General features: G+C 36.1%; 1 protein-coding gene across 34 annotated transcripts in view; it reads left to right on the forward strand.

The window, feature by feature from the left end:
• Sox5 (SRY-box transcription factor 5) overlaps nucleotides 1-27,737 on the forward strand; it is a 973,116-nt gene that overhangs the window by 185,026 nt on the left and 760,353 nt on the right. For 8 of the 34 annotated variants that reach the window (XM_087213465.1, XM_087213463.1, XM_087213458.1 and 5 more), the window contains one exon: nucleotides 23,918-24,106. The exons of the other annotated variants lie outside the window; for them this stretch is intronic. The gene's annotated coding sequence lies outside the window, so the exon portion shown is untranslated. The remainder of the gene's footprint in view (nucleotides 1-23,917; nucleotides 24,107-27,737) is intronic. 34 annotated transcript variants of the gene reach the window in all.

Genomic DNA, 27,737 nt, shown 5'->3' on the forward strand with positions numbered 1-27,737 from the left:
TGGCAAAGTGGTGAGAACAACATGCAATATTTTTTGAAGAGCATGGCATTTCTTTGAATTACTGCTGGCAGTAAAACATAAATCAGCCTTAATGATGGATATTCCAAAGATGTTTATTAATCTATTCACTTAATCTAAAATACTCAGTCTTGGCATTTATAGAGCCAGTTCAAAGGAAGTGGCAAGTGTTTTAAACCCCAGCAGTTACTTTTAGGGGCCCATAATTATGTCAGCCAAGTCTGGTTGGAATTGAGATCAGAATGCGTAAAAATCTATTCCTACTAATCTATGCTAAAGATATTTGTTTAGCCAAAATGTATTTTCTTGTGTGAGTCTAAACAAAATCTGAGTTTATTATGCTGTTAATGAAACTTACTGCATGGCTCTTTATTAGAATCCTGCTTTAAAATTCTCTTTTTCTTTGTCTGTCTCCTTTCCTTTTTCCCTTCTGATCTATCCTTTTCTCTCAACTGGAAAATAATCCTGCATTGTGTAAACTTTGAAAGGGACCAGAAAACTGACTAAATATCCTCTACTGAATTAAGAAATAGCATAATGACATGTGATTTTGACAATATGTAACGGGATTAAAGACAGGATGGACAGACGTGAAGAACACAGAGAGGGGAAGATTATGTAGGAAATGTCAGGGAAAATCAGTTATAATTAAGCAGAAGAAGTCAGGTATATAAATGTGGAGTAAGATGGTATGAATGTATGTTTGCACCCAGCCTCTCTATGTGTTATCCTATATAAAAATCTAGGCACAGGGCCGGGGATTTAGCTCAGTGGTTCCAGCGCCTGCCTCGCAAGCAGAAGGACCTGAGTTCGATCCCCGGTACAAAAAATAAAATAAAATAAATCTAGGCACAAAACCTACTTCTGGGTTAAAATAATGTAAACAAGATTGAATTTTGTATGTCTCTTAGCTGTCACGAATTTAGCATCAGTCTCTGGGTTTCTTGGTAGCAAGATGGTGGCAGTAGCATTGCTTTAGCTATATCATCCTCACAGGCTTCAGAGCAACCTGAAAAAGTCTCTTTCTCAGAAGCTCTACTGACAGCCTCTTGTACTAATTCATTCAGATTAATCCAGTGATCACTGTGGTCACGGATTAATCCTGTGTGCCTCTCTTGGAGCATAGTGTCAGGTCAGTTTCATCTTTGTCCATGGACGAGGCACTGGGATTGTATCTCGGAGGGAAATAAGGTTAACTGAAAGAGGCTACATAGATGCCAGGTAAAAGTAATGCTTTGCTGCCAGGATTATCGCAGGGAGTATGCACAGTCAACCTGCCGTATCCGTGAGTTTAGCGTTTCAGATTCAACTGTGCATGAAAAATATTTGAAAAAAGTTCCAGAAAGTTCCAGTACATAAAACTTCAAATTGCCACATGCCATGTATTACTCTGAATCCACACATACTAAGTGATGCGCAGGCATCTTATTAGGTATTGCAAGTAGTCTAGAAATGATCTAAGGTAAATACAAGGATGTGTTTAGGTTATAAGGTAAATTCTGTGCCGTTTTCTATTAGGGACTTGAGTTTCTGTGAATTTTGGTCTCTCTTGGCGGTGAGGAGCCCTGAAACCAATTACCCCTGGATACAAAGAGAGGACTGTGTACGTGAAATGTTGGGTACAGTTCTAGGAACTTATAGATTCCTAACAATTCTTATATTTGAGATTAAGAAACTCTAAAAATATTATTAGATATGAGGAAGGGAATAAGAGGGAGGAGGAGTGGGTGTAAAGGAAGGTAATAGGGAGGATGGATACGAGAAAATATACACATCAGAATCCCTCAAAATATGGAACTAGCGGGGAAGGTGGGGTAAAGAGGTGACGGGATAAAAATGATCTAAGTATGTCATATGTGTGCGTGAATCTGCCAAAATGGAACTCTTTAATCTGTATGAGCAATACAAAGGAGTGTAAAAGAAAACTGATACTAACGCAATGCTTTCTGGAACGAAGGAAAAACAGCCTTGGTACCTATAGCCATCTAGGATAGTAAGCTGTTACTGGGATTGTTGTTTGGAATAATAAGGTAACATTATTATGATGTATAGCAAGTAGCTGAAGTAGCATTATCCAAATTAAGACTAAAAAGAAGTTACATTTTCTTTTTAGCTAAAGTAGAAATAAGTGGTCTAGCCTGAAAGTGTTTCTTTGCTATTATTCTGTGTAAGAAAAAGAGGAAAACAAACCAACGTTTATTCAAGATAAGAACTTTATATTGGCAACCTTAGAAAATTTAAATATTAAAAATGTTTTTCCTCAATGTTTGTTCAACAACTATTATTGGAATAGGAGCCTGTCTATGCATCCTAGATCCCTTCAACTTAATGCACTCAAAAAAGTATTAATCGGGTCTGTGAAAGTAATTTGTAAAGGCAAGTGGTTTCCTGAAATTTTTATTTTAGCTATATTTTATTTTGGAGCCCATGAAGAATCAGTAATTTTCTTAATTTTTAATTGAGAAATTTAGAAAAATTGATAGAGCATATGTTAATCATAGGAAAATATGAGTACTTTTTAAATTGTTACATAGTGATTGTGTATTTTTATTAATATTAGGAAGAAAATAACCTTTTAGTGAAGTTGAGATTGGTAGTCCCTGAGATGGAAGTCATAATTAGGTTTATTTTTTCATAGGTTCCTCAGTTTATTAACAGGAAGAATTAACCTAGGGTTTCAATTTGCTTCACTGAGCACAAGAAGAAGTTTTGTTTTGCAAATCAAAATGACACTGAAAAGTGGGAAGCAGTACTGTGTTAACCAGATATTTTGGAAGAAGAAATGTGTTAAACAAAGAAAGGCGCTTCATGTTACCTTTGGTTTCATCACACAAACAGAAATCTTCTGAAATTGGCACTCTTTCCTATGGAGGGATATACTTTTTAACAAGAACTTTCTATTCCTGGCTGACATGTGCCACAATTGCTTCTCAAGTTTAATACCCATAGTGGTGGAAAAATACCTCAAATTACCAACTAATGCAAATGAAATACAGCTATTTGAGGAGATGACCAGGTTTCAGAATATTTCTGCAAAGGTTAGAGTGTATGTGACTTTTCAGGTGAACACTTTTTATTTAAACAAAAACATACTTCTCCTCCAAACATTTTACCACCAATTCTTGCTTCAATTGAGAAATTCCTGGATCTCTTGTCATTCTCTGTGTATGGTTTTTCTTTTGTTTTGGTTTCTAGATCACAGCATATCTTTATAAAATGTCAGTTATCTGTGACTAGGAAGTAGCAAGTACTTTATTCATTAAAAACTGGTTTATAGAGTTTGTCAGAGAAGTGAGTTTTTCAAAGAACAAGTTTATTTTAATGTATAAGAAGTATTTTAGAGTATTCATCAATTTTGAGTGAAATAAATCAATGAATATATTTTAAAGCTCTAGGTTAAGGCAGGAAGAAAATGTCATTGCTATAAATTCTTTCTAAAGGGCAAAAGATATAGGAACAAAATATAAGAAAAATTCAAACTCTATTTTTCTTATACAATGTCCAATTCAGCTGTGTAGGTGTGAGTTTCAGATAAGATTAAATACTTTTACTGATGTGAATTGTCAAAACATCTGTCATTAATTTTAACAGCTTTTTAGGGAGAAAGAATGAGTTTAATCCAGAACTCCGAACCATAGATTTCTAAAGACAACTGCTTTTCTGGATAGGTCATGAACTAGAGAAGAAACAGAAGGAGAAAATCCTCCTTCATATTTGAGTTTCACTTCAGGACTCTTGAAACTTTGGTTGCTGATTTAAATTTTTTCTTAACTAGGAATCCAAGAGAAAAATTGGCTAATCTAAAGAATCTTTTCCGGGTTTTCTAAGAATTCCTGCAGATGAAAACATGTCAGACAGATGGTTGAAAAGGTCTTCTGTTTGTTTGTTTTAAATCCATTCTTTACTGAGAAGGCAAGAAAAGAAAGTTTGAGATTGCCGACAGATTTGGGTTCTTGCCACATTCCCAGCTCATTTCTTGGACATCTCTGTACTTCAGGGAAGTTTATTATTTTCCAGATATGTTCCATAGGTATTCTAAATCATGCTGCAGACACCTGCTCCTATATATGGGTATGTTGTTCACCTAGAATGAATCAGAGATTTAAAAATTTTTTTAAAGTGTGTTTCTTTGCAAAAACCTCATTAATCTTAGTGTGCAGAATTTAGGAGGAAAGTTGTGTTTTTGCAGTTGGCACTGTTTATTGTAAATGATTTATGATTATTCCTTATGTATATGAAATAGGCACTTAATAAATTGGATTGTTCTCAGGGTAACACGATACCTAAATGTTATTGCTATAAATTCTAGAGTTGGCTATACATTTTGTATCATGTAGCCAGTTGACTTATAAATTCTGACTATTCTAACGTGCTCTTTCTACTCAGTATTGTAAATGGTGAGTTAGGTGAGCCTGAGATGTACACAGAGACACTCGAACTGCCAAAGAACGGGATGTGCTGGCTCCTCTCCAGCATGGTTCCTGGCTGTGTTCCAGGAGAGATGGCAGAAAGGAGAGAGAGTAATGGGAGAAAGTGAAACTATATGTAGCAAAAAAATGAATCTGAATTACTATTTTTTATCCAGTAAAGCCAAAAGCCAATTGAAAAAGAAAGAGGGAAAATGCAGAGCAAGCAAGAGAAAAGCATTAATACAACAGATTCACCCAAATTTAGTGAGAAATCATTTCCCAGATAAATTTTCATCATTTAAACAATATTAAGTAAGGATAAAGGGAGCGATGCTTGGTAGCTACAAATGGATTTTAACATCAATAAGTATTTGATACATTTTAATTTAGTGAATAGTAGAAATACTAAGTCTTGATTACTTTTGTCACATTTCTGTGAATTAAGTGTTTGAGGAATGGGGCTTTGCAATTACTTGATCCTCCTGGTAGATGAAGACATCTTATTGCGTGTGTATTATTGTTATAGCAATACTTCTTTTTTTTTTACTACAGTAGTTTAATTTACTGTGATTTCTTCTCCAATATCCTAAAGAATTTGAGAGGAAAATCACTAAATAATTGGTCATTATAAATCCACAGAGTTGTTCAACACCAAAGTCACCTAAAATGTTGAGTTAGAACGAAAGATTAGCACCCATATTAAAGCCCATCCAGGTAAACAAATACCTTGCCAATCCTTGTGCTGACTTTTTGTCTGATCACATAGTCCTACCATCAAAGCTGTTTTGAATGGTACTATGTCTTAATCTGTGTAAAGATGAACTAGGCTGTGAAGAATTCTGTTGTTTATACTATTTATTCTGATAGCGATTTTATAGTCCATTTTATAGGCTAAGCATCCAAGTTTATTTCCCTTTCTCACACCCTGTTAAGGATTAATGTCTACATAATTGATCTGATTGCTTATGAATCTGACCACATTGACTGCTGTAGTGGCTGAAAATACAAGATCAGTAATATTAAAACCTAGAGGTTCCTATCCTGTGCAAAAGGACTGAATCTCAGCAAGAAATCCCCAAATGAAAAGATTGTGGGACTGAAACCACTCTTTGTGTGTTACTTGTAGTAACAAACATTATTTATTTGGCTGTTACACCAAAGGAACTATCCTCATGTGCTCCTTTATAATTTCTGTAATATGCTTTTAATTGTCATACTTTCTGGAGCTATCCTGGTGCATAGATAGCAAAGAACATACATATGCATACATTTCTATATTTGTAGGCAGTATAGTCAAAACAACTTATTTGCCTAGCTGGCTTAGTTGATTTACCCACCCACTATCAAACTCCCTAGAGGAAATTGGCAGAAGGGTCAAATAGATGTAATAAAGCCGGTGATCTTTTACAAAAAGTTATGTAAGAAGCTCTCAGTGGCAACTTTCATCTTCTGTAAGGGAGATCGCTCCATTTTCTGCCTATCTCTGTGTTACCAGTAGCAGCTCTAAACTCACTCTCTGGAGTAGAAGAGGAGAGCCCATTTCTGCCCTCTTGTTGCCAGATGTTCAGGTAAGGCTGGATTAAAATCCCAGATGTATTTTTATAACAGACTAGACCATGGGAAGATTCCACTGCTGGTAGAGGGCTTTGTAAATCTCAGTGCACTTACCATGTAGAATTTTAACCAACACTTAAAGTTCTTCTTTTTCTGATCAAAAGTTAAATTTAAATATTATCTATATTATAGATTTATATATACACATACACGTGTACATGTTCATGTGTACATGTTCATTGGTCACTGCAGAATATTTAATTATAATTTATGCAGGATTTTCTTTGTGCATAGTATTGTTCTTGGATTTTGCATGTAATATACAATTTAGGTCTGCTACATACCCTATGAAGCATATCATGTTATCCCCATTTTTCAGCTGAACAAATGGAGACAAAGAAAATCAGTAATTTGTCACAGATCGACTGTCTTTAAAAGACAGATTCAGAATCCAAACCCCACAGAGTGACTCACACACTGAAGCAGTGTGATGGGGGCCATCATTTAGTAAGCATTAGAATTTGAGCACTATGGTATAGTCACTGTCTCTCTCAGACTGTGTTGTGACCAAGACCACAATTTCTTGAGGTAACTCGTCAACACTGAGTAGAATACAGTAGTCTATGACCATACAAGAGAAAGGAATGTATTGGTTAACCTGAGGCTCTGACCTAAGACCTTGCTTTCACTATAACCACAGCAAACAAGCGAGCTAATGAACCGTAGATGTTTAGTGTGTCATGAGCCTCTTTCATTTTTGTCGTCCTGGGTAGCCACTGTCAAGAAGGACGGAGTGCCCTCTATGAATATGTATTTAGTGCTAGATACAGCAATTTAGTCTTTTGAAGAGCAATTTACCATTTTGATTTTGATAAATGTACAAACAATAATCAGAGGTTAGGGGTTTCAGACTAAAATGGATGCTGTTATTAGTGATGTAACAACTTTTCCTGTGGATCCTATGTGTATCACCAAGACTGGATCATGCTACCCAACGCTACATGGATCCAATTTTTAGGAAAGTTCACTTTAAAAACAACTTGTGATGAACCACTTGGCTCTCAGAGCCACAGTAGTCACTAATTTCCAAACTCTGAATATGTAAAATAAAGTATTCATACAAAAAAACCTAGGAGGCTGCTAGGTCAGAATATTTGTTTAAACTAATAATAGAAGTAGGTTTTTCAGTTCCAGCTCCCTTTTTCCTATCTATTTGCCTTGCTAATAAGACCTTACTTACTACTGTTCAGCTACCCAGAGCCACAATTCCTCTTCCTTTTGGACTTTATATTACAGTTTGAGCAGATTTTCCTATTTCACGTGAACACCTTCCATGTTAACAATAAAACATGAGTGCTATTCAGTCAATAAGGATGATGACAGCAAAGACATCTAACCCCAGTCTGAGCCAAATAATATCTCATAGGACAGGAGTTCATAACATTTTGAGATTTTATCTTTACAGATATTTTTCTCTGCCTAAAACATGTGTAGTTCTAATTATATAAAAGAATAGTGACATCCTGTGTATAGCTAGACTAATTGCCTCTGTGATTACCCTATTTGAAGAGTTAGTTACACAGAAATAAAATATTATTGAATTTTGAAAGAGGCACTTTTATCCTAAAGCAAACCTCTTACTTTATCAAAAGGCATGGCTAGGACAAAAATACTATCTCCTTTCCTTCTTAGTTTTTCAGCTTCTCTCTTCCTACCTTTTCCCCTTACATTCCTTTTTCTCTTCCTTTTCTTATCTCTATACAGTTCCACTATTGCTCTCCACTTTTTCCTGTTACTTTCATTTTCCACATTGTATGCTAAAAGTATAATAATATTATAAGTGAAGATTCTATCTTTAAACTTAGATTCAGGAGAGGTGTAAGTGTGGTAAAGGAGAGAGCTTTTTGCTTCAGTGGTACTCAGATGTCTCCTTAGTCAAGAGTAGCATATGCATAGAATTGCCCTAGTATCTTAGAGTCTGAGAACAAGAATCTTTGGCTTTTTCCTTATCCCTGCATAAAATATATATCAATCAAATGTAGAATAGTCTGAGAGCATGCAAAAGCAGAATTCCTCTTGACTTCTTAAAACCAGCAGAAACTATTGGAAGACAATAGGTTGCAGTAGACAATATGCACGGATTTTGGAGTCAGAATTGTTCAAATCTTACCCCAAAAGTATGGCTAAGGGGGAACAAGAAGAGCAGTTTTTTTCTTCTGTGCTCCTTTTAAACAAGTTAAAAGGAAATAGGTTACCAGGAAATCTCAGAGGACAATGAGATAAAACAAAAGCTGAATGAGTTACAAAAGTTACTCAGTATTGTCCTACCATGCATTTCCTACCTCAGCAAGTCTCCCATGCCTCCTCCACCCCTGACTCACACTTAATCTTTGCTCCCATAATCAAAATGGCATTTTGAATCAGTGTGTTTAGTACTCTTTTCATGAGATAAAAATGTTATCATTGATATATTTGCAAATCAAATAAGTTTGAATACTGCATGATCTATGGACAGGAAGAACTCAGTTTCAAGCTATGTCCACTGCTAAGACAAATGTCATTGTGAAACATTGGAGAATTTTAAGTGAAAGCTTTGTCACTGCATTATATGACAAGCATGGTATGGTCAAAATAGAAATGCTTACAGGGTTCTGACCATTGTGAACTTGGATTGTTTTATTTCCAGACTAAATTTTTCATCCCTCTATTTCTTTATCTGTAAAGTGGGCTAAAATTTCTTTCTTTAGAAAGTAATCATGAGACTTTAGTAAAGAAACATTTGTTTATAATTGTGGATATTATTTGATAGAGCAAAATAATTTGGATACTAAGTGATTTATTGTAAAGGTAATTAACCTTGTCAGACTCAAGTAGTCTTCAAATGGGTTTATATAATGACCTATTCTTGCATTTATTGTTTCATAATCTTTAATAGTCTTCCATTTCTATTAATGATTTATATTAGCAGTACATACATTACTATTTTTGGAAGATGGTGATTTTTGACAGTTAAAAAAATACTGTTCTTTGGAAAAGATAAAATGGCAAGAGGAGAAAGAAATAATACGAAGTTTTCCTGTGCATTGTCTTTATGATTAATTCTACAATCACTAAGAATTATCAGAGCAAAAAGTCTTCTTGTAAGTAAAGAAGTCCTCAAGTATTAAAAAAATCACCTGATCATGACTATATTTTGGCATCATTGAGGTGTCCAGCATTTTTACATGAATCCCTCATCTATTCTGCCGGTGATCTTCAATAAGATAGGCAGTTACATGAATGAGAAACTCAGAAAACAATCCTCTGGATATTCAGATTCAGTCACTACTTGTCACAAAATAAGCCACTCATCCATTCAACACATATTTATAACGGTACTCAAATGTATGGTACACGCCACATGCTGTATCGGTCTTGTAAACAGTAAGAACAGAGTAGACAAGACCGAGATTTTATAGCCAGTAAAGGTGCATAACATAAAACATGAAATTATAAAATGTGTAAGTTTTTAATAGAAGAAATGTATTTGTTCTTATAGCCAAAGTGAGTCGTGCATTCCTAGTTGCGAGTGATGTGGTGGGAGTGTCCCTAACTCTTCTGAATTTCCGTAGGATTCTATAGGTCCCTCTATTTGGAAACCCCTTCTGCTTTTCACTCTAGTTTCTTATGATTGTGGCATTTCCTCTGAAACTGAGTTTCTTAGAAGGCAGGCAAGGTACACATGGGATTCTCCTTTTCAAACCTTGTGCACTGTGTATAGTAGGTACTGGATAAATGCGTCAAAGGCATACAGCAAGGAAAAATGTTGTGGAGGCTTGCTTCTCATGTCTTTTTTGTTTTGTACCCCATATTTTACTTTGAAATTTCTCCTTAATGTTAATGGAATTGGAGAAGGTAGAAAAATCAATTGAAAATCTCTCATTGTTCTTCTGTTATTGCTCCTTTCTAGTCTCTCAAAATTTAATCTATAGCAATCTTCTCTGGAAGAAATTTAATTGTTATTTGTAAGATTTTCAGAGTTTATTGTACAGATTTTTAGTTGCCACATGCAAATAAAAATGGGAGAAGCATCTATTACTTGTGGTCTGACACTTTCGAGGGTCATGATGGATCTTTTTGTTTTATCACTGGATCTCTCAAGACAGTCAATGTGTAGGCAAGTTGGTAGCTCATTTTAAAAGTTATAGCTCGTCACTGGTTGTGAGCAATGTGATACTTAACCAGTGGTTTAATATTCATTTACCATTGCTTAAAACACCTAGAAACTAAAGAATAACATTGACTTCTGACCATTTGTTTTTAAATCAGAAAATAATCAGCTTTTATGTAGAAATCTAATTAATAGCTTAAGAAAACTCAGCATTAAAAATGATAAAGGAAGGATCTCAGTGAAAAGACTGAAGCTCTTGCGTATTCTGTAGGAACCAAGGCACACAGAGATTGAGGGGCCCAAGCACAGAGCTGCCTGCGAGCTGGGGTGTAATTTAGTGAGCTGACAGGAGGAGTGAAGTATCTCCTCAATATCTGTGTTTGGCAGAAGAGATGAATGCATACATCAGGAAACAATGTTTAAGTGTTTTATTTCCTTATTTCAGCCTGTCAAACTGTCAGTGTAGTTAATGGCCACCAAGAGAGAAAGAGAGAGAGAGGGAGGAGGAGGAACAGAGAAACAAAGGTGCTATGGAATTTGAAAAGAAAGAAACAGGGAAAAAATTTGCATGTTTCTGTGGCATAATGGTCAGTCAAGACAAAAATAACTCACTATATTCATCTTTCTGCTGCAGCCAGATATACTGGCTCTCTACCTACAGCCCTGTACCTCTCTTTCCTTCCTTTATATCTGTGATCATTGCCTTACTTTTATCTCTGTGATTCCTTTCACTGAGGTCTTGATTATCAGTATATAAGGCATTATTTTATGTTATATTGGTAATATCCCATTTTTCTCATTTCCCCTGTTTATTATCTTGTTTGTATTCTTTATGAAATGTGCTATTAATGCTGATTATATGAAAATGTTTACTCTTACATGTAAAATGTTCCTTCCTTTTATCCTTTCAAGTATTTTTAAATCAATAAAGAATATCTTGGCCTTGTTTCATTTTTGGCCTATTTCATCTTTATTACACATGCGCACACACACACTCAACATGAAATTCCTAAATGTGACATCTTACTTTTAGAAGTTCTGAACTATTTTAAATTTCCAGGAAAATCTTAGCACAGCCAAGGGAATTTTATTTTATAAAAGCGAAGTATTTATATTGGATCTTTTTGTACTGGAAATAAGTTATTTCACCATAGAAATAGAAAAGCCTCTTATCATTTCCTTCTTTGTCAAACTTTGAATTTGAAATCTTTGAATTCACATCAATGATGAATACTTTTCATAACAGACACTTTTGATTGCCTTATGAACTGCAAGTGCTTGATTAGAAACAATTCTGAGTTTTAAATATCAATTGTTAAATCTTACACAGTGATCTAGGGAAAAGTAGCATGGGGTATTTATTAAATATATTGCACCCTGAATCTAGCCAACCACCAGATCAACTAGAAAACATTTAAAAATACAGAACCTGGGCCCCCCTCAAATTGCCTGCATGAATATCTGAAGAGATGGGACCTGAATATGTGTGAGATGAGCCTCATGTGCCAGCCCTCAACCCCCAGGTGATGCCAGTGCTCGGCCAGGCTGAGACCTTTGCTGTCCTGGTCTTGCAAAGAGCACTGCTATAGCTATCAGTAGAAACCTGGCTGACTTCCAACATAATCATTCACTCACCGAATAACTTTGGAACTAAACACACGCTTTTGGTGAGCAACATTTCTTAACTATTTACAAGTGGTGTGACCTTTCCATCCCTAAGAACTTATGACTTCCGTATATTAATGAGGTTTTAAAAAGTGTTAGCTGAGCTAAAATACACACACACACACACACACACACACACACACACACACACTGTTCTTTATAATCAATCCTCTGTATCTGTCCTTCTGTATCTATGGACTTAACCAAGTGCAGACAAAGGAAAAAGATTATTTGTCCATATCGAATATGTTCAGATTTTTTTCTTATTATATCTTAATCTATAACAAATATTGACACAGCATTTATGTTGTATGAGTTATAAGCAATGTAGAGATGATTTAAATAACATCCTGGGAGGATGTGTATAGGCTTTGTGTCAACACTTCGCCATTTTATTTAAGGAACTTGTGTATCTGCAGTTTAGTATTCATAGAGGGTTCTAGAGCTCATCCCCCATGGATACAGAAGAATGACTATATTAGTTTTTATTCTTACTTTGAGTTAATAGAAAGTCAAAGAATCTCCCCTTTCCCCCAATTAGATTTAAGCATTCTTGATTAGATCCCTTGTTTTATGGTATCAATTGTATAAATTTAATCATTAAAATGAAAATTTTTTTCGGTGCACTTTAGAGCTTCAGTTGTAAATTGAACCCTTCTCCACTCACCCAACTTGATTCTTCTTTGGACCTCACATGTTAATAAATGACACCACCATATGTCCTATTATATTAGCCAGACAACAGCAGTCACCTTCCTTCTCATTTTTCTTTGTTGTCATAGGTTGATTTTGCTACCTAAAATATTGCTCATCTGTCAGCTTCTTTTGATCTTCATCACCATTCATCCTGGGCCAAGGTGCCGTCTTTCCTGGATTCTGTAATAACCTCCCAGTTGAGAGGCTTTCTGTAACATGCTTTCCACCCTCTGCTCCAGCACCCTCAGAGATGTTGCAAATGCAAATCCGATCATAGGCTTTTCCTAATGCAAAACATTTAATGGCTTTCTGTTGTTCTTAGAATACAGACTAAAATCAGTCTCCTGGCCTCAGAGACCCCACATGACTGCTTCTTTTCTTTTGTCTTTCAATTTCAGCTTCCAGCACCCTAGCCCCACTGCAGCTTCTTACTTATGGTGTGTTCCCAGCCATCTTCAGCCCTTGAATTTTTTTGTTTGCTTAGAAAACTTCATCTCTGACTCACCCTTCCCAGACTATCTGAAATGACATTTCCTCTAGAGCTTTTTCTGATGCCCCAGATATGACTAGATCTGTCTGTAACGTGTTCTTTTTTTTTTTTTTTTTTTGGTACTGGGGATTGAACTTGGGTCCTTGTGCTTGCGCAGCAGGTGGCAAAATCACTGAGCTAAATCCCCGGCCCCTCTGTAATATGTTCTTATACAGTACTTTGCATTTTCCTGCAGAGAGGTTTTCACAGTCTATACTTTTATATTAGTACAATGGTTAATTTTAATCTAGACTGTAAGACTGGGATCTTGACTATTTTGTTCCCAAATGACTTCCTGATTCTTCAGTGTTTAGTATTCAGTTGGTTCTTAAGAAAAGTTTTGAGCAAAACTTCAATGGAAGAAAAATGCTCACTTATTCAGGAGGAACCGCTCCCCCCACCCCCACAACATATACTCTTTCTAGTCCTTTGGTCTATGGAAAATGTTATCATTTTTCTTTAGCATGGAGTGGTAATTCTTTAACCTGCTGCCATGTCACATCCTCAATTTCAGCAACATCTGAACTGCTGGTTTCAGACCCATTCAGTGATCCTCTTATATGAAAGAGGAGTGAAAGCAGTTGCTCTAGGTCTGCCAATGGACTCTAGAGAAAAAAATCTAACTTTCTGCATAACTCTGTGGAAAGAATATGGGTACAGAAGAATTTCTTGACAGGAAATAATATTCCATTTTCTTCAATCTGCAGCTTGTTCAAGTAAAAGAGTTACTCCATAGAAGGTACAGACATCTCAAATCTGACCTAGTAAATGAGTGTATAAGATTCTTATCTTGACTTAACACATTGATATGAGGTATTGGCAATAAGGGTAGCTGATAGAACTGGGGCAGATTTGAGATATGGCATTAAGGGAGGTATTTATTGTTGTGTATTTTGCAATAATATCATATTTTCCATAAAGTGGCATTAGCAGGGAAACTGAAGACCCTGCTATGCACCTCATGCATCATAGGCTCCTCTCCCTGGCCCTACTCTGACTGTACCCCTTCTCCTGAGTAGGTGAGAAGACCATGAGACTCACATTGTAGATATACTCCAGGAACCCCACACCTCATAATTCCCTGTCCAGAGAAATCACCCCTGCCATTGAGGCTGGGCAGGGTTCTTCCATGGTCTGTCCTTCACAGGTCATGTCCTGCCACTTAGAGTCTCAACCCTTGGCCTAAAGATGGCCAAGAGCAGCTGATTGAGAGAGCCTGGCCACAGAGAGGTGTTATCTCCATTTGTCTTCTTTTTCTGGATCTGCAGATGTTAGGGAGATATTTGAGAGGAGATAGGAGCATTTAGGAGAAAGTATCTAAGGAGAGAAGCAAACAGAAGATGAAGGCTTGAGGTATATAACATCAAGGCCTAGACAAGTTAAAACTTCACTAGGTGGTTAAATAAACTAATACATATGTGAGTTGAATAACTTTTGAAAAGAGAAGTCAACTAGAAGAAAATTTATAATTAAGAAAGTAGAACGTTGATTTTTTCACATTTAGCCAGCATCAACCATGACATGAGACAATGCTCATGAGCCTGTTGGGCCCAGTTGTCATAGCCCTCCTAGGACCCAGTATGTCATTTGTTTTTTTGAGAGAGAGATAATTGAAGACTAATTCTGTATTTGCCTCTCATCAAATCATATATAATCTTTCCCCAGAATTTTCAGTCATGCGGTAGAAAGAATTTGTTATTTCCATTTTTGTGAGTAAAGATTGACATAGCGTAGCAACTTAGAAGCATAGTAGAATGGACTATGGTGAAAGCACTTGCCCATGCATTGCTATCATAACCTTAACAAAATCTCATACTACTCAAAATCTCAAAATCTGATAGTTTTGGAGGAAATCAGGAAGGAACAAAATGTGGGGTTTCTTTGCTTTCAAGATATTTAAACAGCTTCATTCAACAGGCAGCTTCTCCTCCCTTTAGGCAACAGCTTTCTCTTTCCCAGTGCCTTCAGAATCTTTGTGCAAAGTTGAAAGAGCTGTAATTTTAATGTAACTATTACATTCAAGACATTAATGACCTGGATCACTGCAAATAACCATGGTAACAGGTGAGAAATCAAAGATATTTAATTTAATTGCCACAGAAAGAAAATAAGTGCAAATAATCTATAATTCTTCATTTCCAATATGTACATATTATTTTCTTACTGCATTAATTACCCAATAGTTAGACAGAAATTATCTAGTTGTTGCTCTGTGACTCCCCCTTGTATTAATGTAATGGTTTTCACTCTAATAACTAATCATTATAATTTCTTACCTCAGCAGTTTTAGGCTGCTGTGAACTGAGTAGCATGTTCATTCAGTTGACATTAGCAATTTTTAATAAGAATAAAAATGATACTTTAAGTATAGTGGAAAGGAATTAAGCTGTTCTTTCAACTAAGGTACCTAAAGGCCACTCCAGTTCACTGGCTCTCTATAAACAGCTAATGATCTGGTACTGCTTCTTAGAAAGATTTCAGAATTCCTCCCAGTTTCTTAACTCTTTTTCTAAGAGTTGCTGGAATATTTCTGTAGAACCCTGTTTAGAATTGAGGAACAAGTTGTCCTCCTAACTGGGAACACATTTATGATCATAGATAAGTATTTTAAAAATTTTGTTGTATGTTTCCATTGCTAGCCTGGGAATATAATGTTCAATAAGCTATGGTAAGACCTAAAGATGATAAGGTGGGAAATCATAACCAATAAACAGGTTTATATGGTTTATTTTAATTTAGACCAAACAGTGTGCAAGATAATAGATAGGTGGTACTTAAATTTCCAGACTGTATGGTAGAACATAGAAAGGGATAATCAGTTATATAAGTAAAAAATAATATCTGCCATTTACTGAATATTTTCAATGTCTCAAGCATGGTTGCTTAATGCTCACATATACTATATACAATATCATTGCCATGAGTTGATTCTTTTATTTCTATTTTTTACTTAAGAAACTAGGATTAGAATACCTGACCTAAGGTCATTTGAACAAGTAAGAGGGAACAGATTTCAGTCCATGCTGGGTTCTACTAAATTGTATGATTCCTACACAAGGAATAAGCAAGAGGCTTGTCTTCTCTGGCTTTTCAATTCTTTTGAAATACTTTAAATAGTCAGAGCTTAATGAATAGGATGTTAAATTTTAATTGATTCTGTTCCATGTTTTAATTACAGACTCTACCAAAATCATTTCAGAAATAATCTGCCACATTTTTAGATCGGTTTCTTTGGCAATTGTGTCTGAAAAACTATCTCAATAAGAAATAAGAAAATGAATTTAAAAATAAAGGTAGATTTATGCTAAAATAAGAAATAAAGAACTGCAGTACACCTTATCAGGATGGCTACTATAAAAAACAGACAAACATACAAAACAAAACAAAAAAGCTAAAAATTGGTAAGGATGCAGAGAAATGTAGACCTCTTGTGCTATAGCTACTAAGGAAAACCAAAAAGAAAACTAAAATGATAGTTCTTCAAAAAATCAAACATGATTTCCCATATGAAGCAATAATCCCATTCTGTGTATATTTCAAAGAGATATTTATACATTCACATTCGTAAAATCATTATTTACAACAGCCAAAAGTTGGAAGCAACCCAAATGTCCTTTCATGGGTAAGTGGATCAACGCAATGTGGTATATACGTGCAAGAGAATATTTTTCAGCCTCTCTGGCATGTGCTACCACATGAGTGACATTTGAGTATATTATGCTAAATGAAATAACAGTCACACAAAGGAAAACATTGTATGATTTAGATTAGTTGAGGTCGCTAAAGTACTCAAAATCATAAAGACAGAAGGTAGATAGTGATTGTCAAAGTCTGAAGGGAGAAGAGAAAAGAGACATCTGCGGTGGATATAGAGTTTCAGTTTACCAGATGAAAAAGATTTAGATTGGTTACACAACAGTATCAGGTACTTAACACAATTGCACTGTACATTTGGAAATGGTTGAGATGTTATATTTTATGTTATGTGTATTTTGCCATATTAAAAGCGTTTAAAGGAAATGTGGAAAATCGTATGACAGAGAAGAACTGGGGAAAAGGAAGAACTGCACTAGAGCAGTTGTTGAGCAAAGACGTCTCTGAGACATGCAGCCAGCTTTCTGTAAGGCCAAGAAAAAGAGATCTCCCCAGGAAGGGATCTGCAGACATACAGTCCTCAGCTGGAAAGAGCTGGGCATGTTTGCACGAAGAGAAAGTCAATGGAGCAGCAACAGAGTGGCAGATGATGAGCTTGGAGGAAATGAAGGAGCTAATCATGGAAGGACCATTGGACTTGGAAGGATTTTGGCTGTATTATCTTTACATTTTGGCTTTATTTCCAAATCTGCATTTAGGAAATTATTAACTTTAGAGAGTATCCATTTTGTTTCAAAATTAGTAGTTGGCATACTTATTAATGTCACAATTCAAACATTGTACAAAGACTCATTTGAAAAATATTCAGTGAAGTGCTAAGTTGGTGAGGTTTTATTTTTATATTAACTGCATTATCTCTGAGGTGACCATTACCTGGCAGTATTTCTCTTTTTGTCTGTATGACATGGTTAAATAGCAATGAACCACCGCTTATACACTGCATTCATTTCATACTTGAAAGTTCTTCAAAGTGTCTTCTGGAAGTTTTCTGGGCCAGTTCAGTTCATCAGTCCTTTCTACAATGATTTTAGAGACTCTGAGGCCATTGTTTTAGCAATTAGTGTTGGTAACTTTGCTGAAAATTGTCTAGCACTATTATTAGTTATGTCAGTTCATGACACACAGTATAAAACTGTCACATCCTAGATTTGTTAACATAGAGAATTTAGAAGTTCATCAAAGTATCAGTTGTCATCATTTAAATACATTTTCGTAAGTGTATTCTCAAAAGCATATGTTGGTAAATTTTAACCATGCATTCTATCGTTAAATCCTCCTTATTCATTGATTTTTTGGATAGTAAAATCATTATTTAGAGTACAAAAAGCTCTAAAATCAAAATGGATTAAAGCTCTACATATTAAAACAGAAACGCTGGGGCTGGGGATTTAGCTCAGTGGTTCCACAGCCTGCCTTGCAAGCACAAGGACCCGAGTTCCATCCCTGGTACCAAAAAAAATTAATTAATTAATTAAAAAAAAAAAAACAGAAAGACTAAACTTACTGGAAGATAAGTTGGGTAGAACTCTTGAAGACTTTGGGATAGGAAAAGACTTTATGGACAAAACCTCAGTAGCATGGGAACTAGCACAAAGAATCAACAACTGGTATCTCATTTTATTAAAAAGCTTCTGCACTGCAAGAAAAACCACCAACAGAACTAAGAGACAATCTACAATGTGGGAAAAATTTTTATCAGCTGTTCCTCAGACGAAGAACTACTATCTAGAATCTATAAAGAACTTAAAAAAATCAGACCCTCCAAATATAAAGACCCAATTCAAAAATGGTCATCTGAAATGAAAAGACATTTCTCAGACAAAGAAGTAAAAGCAGCAAATAAACATATGGAAAAACTTTCAACATCACTGGTCATTTGAGAGATGCAGATGAAAACAACACTGAGATTCCACCTTACCCCAGAAAGAATGGCTGCTATCAAGAAATCAACCAATAACAAATGCTGGTGGGAGTGTGGGGAGAAAGGAACCCTTTTCCATTGTTGGTGGGAGTGCAGACTGATGCAACCATTGTGGAAATCAGTATGGAGATGCCTCAAACAACTAGGATTAGAAGTCCCATTTGACTCAGCTATTCCCCTACTGGGTATCTTCCCAAAAGAATTAAAAGAATCATACCACAGTGATATATGCTCACCCATATTTATAGCAGGACAGTTTGTAATAGCTAAAACTTGGAAACAGCCCAATTGCCCATTAACTGGAGACAGGATAAAGAAGATGTGTTTTTTAAAAAATAAAATGGAGTACTACTCAGCCATGTAGAATGAGAAACTAGAGACATATATAGCTAAAATGATCCACGTTGAGGCCATACTCTTTTTTTTTGTTGTTTTTTTTTTTGGTGCCAGGGATTGAACTCCAGTCCTTGCGCTTGCGCAGCAGGCTGCAAAACCACTGAGCTAAATCCCCAGCCCCGAGGCCATACTCTTAAGTGAAATAAATAGGACATGTATAAATACCAAATAGTTTCTCTGGTGTGAGAAAATAAAAGTGTAAATACGGACCAAAATGTATAATTGATAATGTGAAATAGGAAGAAAAGGTCTAAAGGGGCAGGGGAAGTGGGAGGGATAAGGGAAAGGAAAGAAGGGAAAGGAAAAAATATAAGAAAAGGAAAAATGGAAACAAAGTCTTTGTAAATAGGGAAGGGTGGAGGAGTTGAAGGGAGGGCAGCTGAATGGGGAAAAAATAAGAACCAAGATACATCATGTAAAGGTACAAGTTCCCAATGATAAATGTAACTCTGCTGTATACCTAAAATGTACCAATAAACTTAATGAAAAAAAAAGTAATTTTTAAGAGTTACCCTTACAAAAAATTAGTAAGCATGTGAAGTATGTCTATAACCATGAATCATGTTTTATTCTATAAATACATCCAACTTTTATTTATCATTTAAAAAATTAAAACACTACAAAAATAGAGTATTAATAACTCTAAAAGATATTTATATACTTTTTTGGGGGATGGGTACCAGGAATGGAACTCGGGTCCTTGTGTTTGCGAAGCAGGCAGCAGAACCACTGAGCTAAATCCCCGGCCCTAGATATTTATGTACTTTTGAATAGAATTAATACATTTATAGTATACTCTGAATTATATTTTTTCTATCATATATACATAAATATACATATCAATATATTTATGCATATATTTTGAACTTGTATCCACTTTGATATATTGTTCTCTATTATTCACCCTTCAACATGGTACACCATTTCTTGGAGGCTTTTCACTTGATCTTTCTTAAGTCACTTTTCATAATCATTTCTATTTGATAATGAGCAGAATTCTGGGAAATTTTTCCTTCATGTATCAGTGATGCTCATTCACTCACATTTCAATGAAGGAACCTGAATCTGGAGGACTGGAACTTTGACTCTGAAGAAAAGCAGAAATGTATTCAAAGAGGGATGACATGTCAATGGAAACATAAAGTTGATGAAGTATTACTGTGTTTGGACCAGAACATCAAACACTGAGATGGGCAGCATGGCTGATGGTATTCAATGAGGCCCTCTTCCAGGTGCCTCATTTACATGAAAGTGCAGAGGAAGAGAAGAAATGTGTGCTTATGGAACAGCAAAACACAAGTGGTGATTATGAACAAGCCCTGAATTAAGCCAGTGTTACCCAAGTGTCACTCATTCTCCTCATGACAGTTCTATTGATGTCTTCCTTGACATAGGCATAAACTTAGAATTTATCTATGTGCAAATGAAGAATTTTAAGAATTCTCAATGGAAAAAACATGTAACACAAAATTATTTTAAAGCTCTTCTGGGGTCTGGGGATTTAGCTCAGTGGTTCTGCTGCCTGCCTCGCAAATGCAAGGTCCCGAGTTCGATCCCTGGTACCAAAAAAAAAAAAAAAAAATAAAGTTTTTTTGGGTCCTAGGATAACTGGTTAAAGGTAATTTTTTTTTTTTTTTTGTACCGGGGATCGAACTTGGGTCCTTGTGCTTGTGCAGCAGGTGGTGAAACCACTGAGCTAAATCCCCGGCCCTGGTTAAAGGTAGTTCTTTCAGATTTGTCAGTATTAATTTTACATGTTTTTACTTGGTGTATCAACATCCATAGATTCATTAAAACTACTTCTGGTAGTTCACATTATCAATAACAGGCTAAAGGGATGTAAAGCCTAAGGTCCTCTCTTTAGTGAGCTTTTACATTATTTGGATGATCCAACTGAAATGTGAAAAAATAAAGAAAGAGGATAGTTTTTGGGTAGCTGCACAGTGGCAAATCAGCTGAGTGGACTGGAAAGGTTTTGTGCACCTAGAACTTGAGCTGGGCCTTTAAGTTTATGTGGTGGCTGTGGTCTGATTCACTTAACGAAAGTCTCTTATCCCTTCACATCACTTCCCATCCCCAGCAGTATGACTGACGTCTCCCATTTGGGAAGTTTGGCTGGACAGGACCACAGTGCATTCCAGCAGAGAAGCCTTTTCTCCTCCATTAATATGTAATCAAGTGGTATATGTAAGAGTTTTTCTAATCATTAGGTGACTCTTATGCCACATGGTATGTGTACACATTCTTTTATATGAATTTGATGGGCCGTACAAGCAGCCCAGGTTTCCTTTTTATAAGTATAACTGGGGCCCATATGGTTCCATTTGGTGATAAGAGGACATTTTCAAGAATATGCTGAATGATTGGGTACAAAATCAACAGCCTCCTGAGTTTCCCTTTTAAAGAACAAGACTTTGTTTTAAGACTTTTTGACCTTTGTCAAACTATTTTTCAGTTATTTGGAGTACACTAGTGTGCCCTACAAAAGACCACCCAACACATTGCTTTCAGTTGGCAGATTGAGTTGAGGAGGTTGAGAAGTACAAAAGCATTCCATAACACATGAGAACTGTGGAGCCATTTGAACCCTTAAAGAATTCAAGGCTCTTTGGTCTGTGTGGCTTTGTGTTGTTTTGTTAAGTGGTGTGAAGGGGCACAGTGGTCATCAGCAGTTACCTTGGACTGGAGGACTGGAAACAAGGACCGGTGCTCTCCTGGGGAGGTCATCCTTCATGAGGTTAGATCTACTTCCCCACATTGTGCCCTTCTGTGTAAATACCAATCATGAGCTGGCCAAGTAGCAGTGAGAGCACACAGGGGAAAGAAGGAACTTCAAAGAGAAGAGATTTTTAAGGCACTATTTGCGTTTTACATGATTTTCATTTCTGGGATGAGCATGAACACTCATTCTCATATGCCTGAATTCTGAAATCATTAAATTATGTAAACTAAAATGTTTTCTTGCAAAAATCCCTAATTTAATTTACACAATGTACAGTGGAAATGTTTTGCCTACAACATTGCTTCTCTTGCCTCCATCACTGTCTGTTTCTATGCTGAATCCTTCCCTCTAAATCAGTGCCTCTAATTTTCTTACCTTTGAACTGGAGCAGCTTATTTTGTGGCAGGAACATTCATTCAGTTATTCACTCAGTACGTATTTAAATATCTGCTATGTATCTACACTGTCCTTGGGATTTGGGGATATAACAACAAATGAGGCCAAATCTACAAATGTTATTGCTGAGAACAAAATAAAGACATAAAACTGGATATTTTGATATTCTAGTTCTGTTACAGAGATGTATTATATAGACAGATATATGCATTGTATCTATATTTTATTTAATTTATATATGTATCTATTATATCCCTTATCTGTCATCATCTAGATCTCTCCATGTAATTTCTTTTTTTTGAAACTTTTTTCCTTTCCCATAATAGGAAGAACATGAATTGGGGCTGGGGGATGTGGGAGCCAAGAACCAAGGTGGTTTACTCTGTGTCTCTTTTCTTATGATTATCATAACCTTGATTCAAAGATAGTTAAGTAGAGAAGATAAACTATAAAAGAGAAGAACTGGTAGAGAAGTGTTTTAGGCAGACCTGCCATAGGCAGCAGAAGACAAGAACGACAGTAAGGAGGAAGCCAGCCTGGACATAGCCACTAATTTAGCACTTATTTCATATGACACTTTAGATCATCGTGCGAATGTCTTACTTCACTACATTTTCTTTATGACATGTAAGGAGATGGCTGTTAAATTTGCTTTTAGGACAGTGACGAGTTACTAGTTTAACAAAGTGATGTGAGCATTCTAAGCATTGGTATAGGTAAAATGAAGTAGGCGCTAGGTGGCCTATGGGGGGAAAGGTTTTATATGGCTAAAGGGAATTGTATCAATTGGGAAGTGATGAGGCTAGAAAATTAGATAGCAAACACACAAAGAAAGCATTTAATTTGCTATTTGTTACTTTGATCTAAATGGTATGGGGGAGTCCTTAAGTGAATACAAATCACATGGATGCATAGGCAGATTTTCAGTTTAGATATATCACTGTGGTTGCATTGTGAGGCTAAATGGAGGAGTAGAAAGAAAGGTCAGGGAGGTCAGTTAGGAAACTTGAAGTAGCCCGAATAGGAGGAGATGTCAAGGCACTAGCCAGAGGAATATATGATGAAGATACTAAGAAATTTTAACTGTCTATAATCGATAAGACTTAGAAACAAATTGGGTATGAAGAAGAGGAGGGAGATTGTAGGATTATGTCAAAGTCTCTGACCTTAATAGCCAGGAGGATGTTGACAGAATATCTTCTCCTAACAGAGAAGTTTGACAGAATGATATCACCCGTTCATTTAGGGACAGAATAAATTTGTATTGCACATAAGCTATCCAGTTGGAGATATCTATTGGGAAAGGGTAGTTACAGAGGTCTGAATCTCAGCAGACAAGTCTAGGTTGGAGGTGGAGATCTGAGGAGAATTGGAGTAGAAATTTGCATGAGGTCACTAAGAGGGAATGCAAGAAGTGAGAGAAAAAGAGAATCAGGAGAGGACCCCAGGAAACATTTCATTGCCGGTATGTTATGAATGAGATGAAGTTTATCAGCTGATATGAGAATCTAGCCACCATGTTTGTTTTGATTGATTGATTGATAGAATTTGAGATTTTCGACAAGTTTTAAAAAGAATTAAAAATGAACCTTAACATAATTTGTGGTGTGAATTAGAACCTAGTTTTAAGGTGACTTTGGATACACTATGGGTCAGTTGGAGTTCATTCAGGAAAGCTAAGCCCATGTCAGGTAGCTCTACAAAGGGAATTTAGCTTAGGGGACTACTTAAGGCGGAGATTAACATTAGCAGAAAGCTACCACTACCCTTAGAGCTGGATTAACTAAAGGGGATGTGATTTTTCCAGGGCACAGGAGCCAAGACTGCCCTCAGGAAACTGGATCTGAGCTGACAGCTACTCTCAAAAGGAGAGCTGTTTTGAGGGGACCGGATCCCCAAAAGCAGCAGCTGCTGATGCAGATGTTTCTTGAAGCAGAAGCAGAAAACTTCTCTCTGTTCCTACCTACAGCAGTCCTCACCATCCCCAGTGATTGATGTATGTACAGTCAACTGCCAGCTGAAAATATCAAGAGGAAAATTCTAGAAATAAAGTTCATAAGTTTTAAATAACTTTTATTATAATATATTGTTATTATATTTTGTTGGTGGTTATTGTTAATCTTACTGTGTTTCATTTGTAGATCAAACTTTGTCACAGGTATGTATGGATAGGAAAACACAGGGTTTTGAGTATTATCTATGGTTTTAGGTACCCATGGGGGGAGTCTTAGAACATATTCCCCCATGGTGAATGGGAGACCATCTGTTTTTCCAATTCTTCTCTTGAGAAGAATCTGCTTTGAAGCTAGTTAGCAATGGAGCCTAGAGTCATATTATTGGTAAGATTTAACTCTGTGTTACTGAACAGTGCAAGATAAGGGTCAGGCTGGTCTAAGAGAAAATATAATTTACAGGCACATCTCTAAATAGATTTTTTTAAGTCATGATTATAAATGGAGAGAATCAGTAAAATATGGTTTTTATTTTTAAAAATTCAGATGTTTTTGTTTCATCTTTAATCTTACCAAACTGATACCCTATTACAAGTAGGGTTATAAGTGTATTATTACCCATTAGACCTTTTATATTGTGACATTTTTATAAGATTGACTTTTTCCTTAGTAGTTGGACCTATGCACCAAAAAAAAAAAATTGCAAAGATTTATTTTGTTTCCTAAATAGAGCTAGAAACACTGAGTACACTAAATTTATACATTGGATTAGGGGTCTTGTTGAGTTTTCTCCCCAGATCCAATTGCCTCAGTGGGGATGTCCACTTTGTAAAAATGAACTAAGAAAAAAATCCTTCAGACAATCAGACTTCTCTTGCTGGGCTTAAAATAAGTGAATGTGTAGCTCTGAATTAGAAGATGTGCTCTTGATACAGTCTTGTTTTTGAGGTTCTCTATCAAAGAGCTCTCTTTTTCAGTGAGACCTTTAAACAGCATCAGCCATTCCCTCAAAAGAGGAGGGCTAAAAAGAGCTCTGGACTCTATTGAACTTAACAGAAAATCCATTGGTGACCAATGAAGCAGAAAGGATGTACTCAAATCTCTGGGCTGAATGCTCTGTTGTATAGATCAGACAAGCTCATTGAGTGTCTACTAGTTCATACCAGATTCAGAAACTTGTTCACTAGCTTTGGCTCCTGGATGTTTATATGGCACTGTTTACCAGTTTTAGTGGGAAACCAATAAATGAAAAATCTGTAAGTGGATTAACTGTGTCAAGCTGGTCTCTCTTTTGGATTTTAATTCCCTGGGTAGTGAGCGGGGTGCCAAAGCTTTGATAAGATATTGTCATGTTGAGTAGTATTTAATTTATTTGGTTCAATCTAATGCTAAGTCTTAGATGATCTTAAAATATCATTTTATAAATACACTACCTCTCAACACAGGTTATTCAGTAATGCATGTGAAATAACTTACATACTTTAAAAGCAAACAAACAGAAAAATGTTTCAATGCTGATTTAGGTTGGATTTCCCAAAAAAAAACTTCGAGAGGGAGATTATGTGCAAATAGTTTGGTGAAGAGGGTGGTTGGGGACTCTAGAAGAGATGAGGCAGACAAGATCGAGCAGGTGCCCATGGTGACCTGGTGCAAGGTTCTTTTGCAATGTCCCCAAGTGAGGCAGGTGGACTGAGCCACTGTAGCACCTGCCCGCCCCCCCAGACATCAGGATGTTCTCTTGGATAAGGCAGCTGCTCTCAATTTCCATTTTCCAAAAATGCCTCAGTTGTGACCTGTCTGCAATTGGCTTCCCTTCCAGCTGGGGGAATGACTTGGTCCTGATGGGGAACTGCATGGTATATCACAGCATCCCCTGTATGTCATTACTATCTTATTCCAAATATCCATTTCTTCCATATCTACCCCATAATGCAGGTGCGAGTTACCAGCACATTTAGGCTGCATGACATGGTTGCCGCGTAACATTTTCCTGTTATCATTCCTGTGTTCCGTTTTCCTCATTGTAGCCAAGGATTCTTAAAAAATGTAAATCTGGTTCTGTCTCTTCATTTAAGAGGCCTTCAATGGCTCCAGCTGGATTCAGAGTAAGTCCCCACATGTCTAATATCACTTAGAGTTTTTCCTGCCTGGCTACCCGTGTGGCTTTATATCTTTGCATTTACATTTTCTGCTTTCTGAACTGTGGCCACTATCCTTCATACCATGGGGCCTTTGTACACAGTGTACTTTCTGCCTACAATGCTCCAGCTCTTTCTGCTGCTCCTAGTCATACTCATGTCCATGAACTCCTGTTAAGGGCCCTGCCCTGAATCTGGTCCTGATTATCCAGAGGAAGTCAAATTAGTGTCACATACCCTCCATACCTTTACCACACTGTGTCCTGTACTTTTTCTCAGTTGCTATGGGGGTGGGGGGATGGATTATTTGTATAATATCTGTTTTTGCCATTAGGCTGTAAGCTCCAGTAGAGCAGAGGAGTTGACCTCTTTGTTCAGGCCTAGACTCTGCCCCTAGCATATTGCCTGGCACAAAGTACATAAGTAATCAATACTGTATTTGTGGAATAAGTAAGGATGAATAATCAACCTTAAATCAAAATCTGGAGATGACTCTGGACAACTGATAACATGATGTAAAATCACCCTTTCAAAGATTGAATATCAGATTTAGTTTCTATTTATAGATTTAAAGCATAATATGTTTATTTCAGTTTTCTATATTTCATTATATTTCTGGTCTTTTATTTATCTTTATACTATAAGAAAAATATATACATTTGTACACATTTTCATATACATAATTTGGAATGAATTTTTGTGAAGAATAGAACACACACCTGTCTGGTCTCATTTTATAGGTATCTCAACCTGGTAGCATTTTAAAACATCATAATGTAAATATTCACCAAGAATTTTAAGTAAGTTGTATAAATATGGAAAATAATTGAACTAAGTAAGCACTAATAAGGTAAAAATCTTTAATAACTATAAAAGAATTTTGGATATATGAGTTATTATAAAAATACAGGCCTTAAAAGATTATTGGAAATTAGTCAGTGATATTAGGATTAATGTTTAGGTAGAGAAATTAGTTCTTCACTACTCACAGGTTTATTTCCAAAACCAGAAAGAAAGATCTTTGATATTTCTTAAAGGAATGATTTAAAATGCTTTACTCCTTTAATTTTAAATTTAAAAGAAACATGGAGTGCATCTCAGTCCAGATGAAATAAATAACTCATCTTTTTATGCAGAATTTTTGGCATCACTTTCCAATTAAGTTCTCCCATCATTTCTTAATACCAAAGAATTCTACCTGCAGTTTACATTGTCTGACCTATTTACAGCTTGACTGTTAAAAACCACATTGCATAAAGTTTCAGAGCCTTACAGGTCTACCCATTAGCACAATTTCCCTTTTCTGCTCTAGTGGCAGTGTCATTTTTAGACTGACAATTTTGTGGGAATGTCATTGTTCAGAATTTGTGTAACAAAAACTGAAAAGAGATGATGTGAGAGCCCTATCTTCTAAAACTCAGATTCGGAGATATGGACACAATAAGCTGGATGATGGTGTTAATAATACTTCTGGGAATTGTGAACTAGAAATAGTGTCTGATTAAAGAATTTACAGGAAGTAAGGTGAGCATTATGC

This window comes from Heterocephalus glaber, unplaced genomic scaffold (genome assembly GCF_053883595.1).
Source record: "Heterocephalus glaber isolate CG9 unplaced genomic scaffold, H.glaber_assembly_v1.0 deba00001444, whole genome shotgun sequence".
Lineage (NCBI taxonomy): Eukaryota > Metazoa > Chordata > Mammalia > Rodentia > Bathyergidae > Heterocephalus > Heterocephalus glaber.